General features: G+C 38.2%; 1 pseudogene; it reads left to right on the top strand.

The window, feature by feature from the left end:
- Positions 1-1,091: 1,091 nt before the first annotated feature.
- On the top strand, positions 1,092-2,669 carry LOC149162874 (beta-1,4-xylosyltransferase IRX14 pseudogene; annotated as a pseudogene).
- The last annotated feature ends 670 nt before the right edge of the window (positions 2,670-3,339 follow it).

Raw genomic sequence — 3,339 nt, 5'->3', positions numbered from 1 at the left:
GGCAGTTTCTCCTATACTAACTCTGTCAGAATTGCCTCTTGAAGCTCTATCAATGGTTATTTTAATTAATAATTTTAATTATCTGATTGCATTTCGGGACTTTTATTACCAAGCGTGTGGTTTTTAATACTTTAGACGTTACATATGCTTTTATAGGAATTGCATTTTCATTCTCATTCTGGCTATGTATCGTTTCTCATATACCTAGTAGTCGTTTTGACCTATTTATGATTACTGGTTGGATGTTATTAAATTATCGGATCTTATATAATACCCCTTTCAATCTTCTTCTGGTAACCTTCTTTAAATCTTTTTCTGTCAACCTTCTTGATATACCCAACAATATTCGTAAAGATCTTATCTTGGATATACAATAATGATTTGTTTTTTTAATATGTAATAATGATTTACCTTTCCAAAATTTTATAGAATTTCTTTCTGATCATTTATTCCAAGCCACCATGTTCGGGATTCTTGCCCGCACTTTGTTCCTTACTTTCTACCTGAAGTTTCCTTTAGGCCACCTGCGAAGACTATTGCTATATTATCTTGGGAAGAATGTTAAACCATTTCTTGATGAATTCATCTGAAATTGACTGTTTGAAGGGGCGATGGATAATTAATTGGTCTAGGGGTGTCGAGCTTCTCAAACATATTACACATTTCGATGGGCCTAAGAATTCTCCCTTGCATATGTGTAATGCCCCACTTATATAGCATTGGATGTTCTGTGATGCTTCTTCTGTAGCAGTTGGACTAGTATTGAGTCAGACTCGGACATGTAGGCTTGTAGCACATTTTAACAAAATTGATACCAAAAGAAAATATAACACTTATGGTAAAGAAATATAGGCTTTCATTCAAAACCTTATATTGGGAGCATTATTTCCTGCATAAAGAATTTGTTTTGTCCATATCATCAAGCACTACGGTATATAAATTATCAAGAAAAATTATAACATGGACGTGGCAACTGGTTCCCATTATTTCAGATTGTCACTTTTGTTATTCAACATATAATAAGCAATGCAATGTTGTTGTGGAAAATTTAAGTAGAGTTGTCGTTTAATTATAACTATGCAAACTGAACCATGGTCTTTAATGTAATTGAAGAGGCACAACTAGAAGCACTTTTGGAGAATATTTGTTAGTGGATGGATTTTGCCTTATGCTAGACAATTGGCTTAACAGTTTAGGAGGTCAAAGAGCAAGCTGTAAATAGGGTTGGGCTTGTTATAGTCGCAGCTGGGAGGCTGGGGCAAATGTGGAACTTGTGCTGGTGCTGACAATGCTTGCCAAGATATTTGATTTGATCTCAGGTTATCTAGCTGTGTGATAGGAAGGAATTGGCCCTTTATTTGTTTCAGGACAAACCGGTGACCTTTCTGTCATATTGATTGCTAGGGTGATATGCCATAGTGACTTATATAATATAGTATAGGTAGTCATAGAGAGATTTACCAGGAAATAGGATCCAAACATCAAATGCAGGTTAGCTGTTAAATTCCATGTTTATTCTTGGTGAGCTTTGGCGGTGTTTATTTTTCATACTCACACTTTTATATGTAATTTTGTTTGTGATTTTGATGTGTTATGTCACCTTTAACCAAATCCAAATTGTTCATCATATGCTGATCTGATGGTGCATCCCATGGTGAAGTGGGTCTTTTCAGTAAGCCAAAAAAATCATTGTTCCTGGATATTGTAGACTTGCATTTCTAGCACCTTCTAAGCTTGATCATGTGGGGTATCTATTTTTAGTCCATTTGTCTTCAATTGGGAGACAACAATGGATTTTTTGCATTCTATAATTTATTCAAGCTAATGTTTTATTTGTCATGAAACCAAAGTTGTGAGGGAGCAAAAACTGGATGGTGTTGTCATGTTCGCTGATGACAACAATACTCATAATTTGGAGCTTTTTGATGAGATACAGTCTGTGAAATGGATGGGTGCATTGTCAATTGGCATCCTTGCATATCATGGTCCCTCAGAGATATTACGGATGCAGGCAACTGGGGAAATGAAACTGGACATGAAGGAGAGGGGGGAGAAGAAAATCTTCTGTACCTGTGCAGGGACCTGCTTGAAATTCCTCGGGCCATTTAGTTGGTTGGCATACTTTTAATTCCATTCCATATGCTAAGCAAAGTGCCAGATTTATTGGTGATGGGGCCACTGTATTGCCAAGGAGACTTGAGTGGGCAGGTTTTGCACTTAATGCAAGACTGGTTTGGAAGGATAGCGATAAACCAACTTGGGTTCGAGACTGGGATGATTGGACTGCAGATGGTCAGGTGGTGGAGAGCCCTTTGTCTATGTTGAAAGATGATTCCTTTGTGGAGCCACTTGGCAGATGTGGTCATCATGTATTGCTGTGGTGGCTTCATATGGAGGCTCGTGCGGACAGTAAATTCCCTCGTGGATGGGTTATAGACCCTCCTTTGGAGATCGTGGTTCCAACAAAACACACAGCATGGCTTGATCCACCACCTGTATCACATGCATCATCTGTTGCAAGTGACAATACTCTTCTAGATAATTCAGATAAACATAGAGGAAAAGATGGCAAGTCTTCCAAGAAGAGAAGAAATAAACGAAAACATGACAACCAAACTAAAGCTTAGAACGTATCACGGGTTTCAGAAAGGGATGGAACAAACATATGAGAGCTACATTTCATTAATGCGAGTCTATGTGGCAAATATTTTTGATTACCAATTTCTTGATGTAAGCCTCAACGTAACCATGCTGACCTGTACTGCTGTAGGAATTCCGATATACTTCAAATCAATTTTCTAGGTGAAATCTTTTTATTGTTTCTGGGGTTCATATTCTTCACGAAATCAATGCCAGCCAAACAGGGGTCCCTCCCTGATTAAGCTTATCAGGCAGTCCAGTTGGGTATTGACAACGGATCTATACAATATTGAGGTTGATAAGACTGGATCTGAGGCGGTTATAATGGTATTTTTCCATGGTGCAATGCACGTGGCTCTGCCATAGTCATCTGTATTGTATTTTGCTGTGGTGAGATGAAGATTGCTCTTGCTTAGTCATCATCTACTGCGGTCATTGTTTCAGCACAACTCATGGAGTACCCTTGTATGAATTATTCCTTAGTGTAGCACTTGGCACAATCTGCTTGGCTGTTGTGGCTCCCATGTATTTCTCTGGAAAAATCAAATTTGGAGTGATCAATCAGTCTTACTCTGCTTTCAATCATGTCTTGGGTGACTTCTCACTAATTGTATACCAGTTTCAGGCTATCAGTGCTTTCTCAGCTGTCATTGATCGGTTAGGTGAGTTTAGTGATATTTTGGACCAAAGAAATAGTCT

The sequence above is a fragment of the Pinus tabuliformis genome, chromosome 5_2 (assembly GCF_031772625.1).
Source record: "Pinus tabuliformis cultivar Carrire ecotype Pingquan chromosome 5_2, CPIR1, whole genome shotgun sequence".
Taxonomy (NCBI): domain Eukaryota; kingdom Viridiplantae; phylum Streptophyta; class Pinopsida; order Pinales; family Pinaceae; genus Pinus; species Pinus tabuliformis.
Note: the sequence above shows the minus strand (reverse complement) of the source record. Positions and strands in the feature narration are given on the sequence as shown.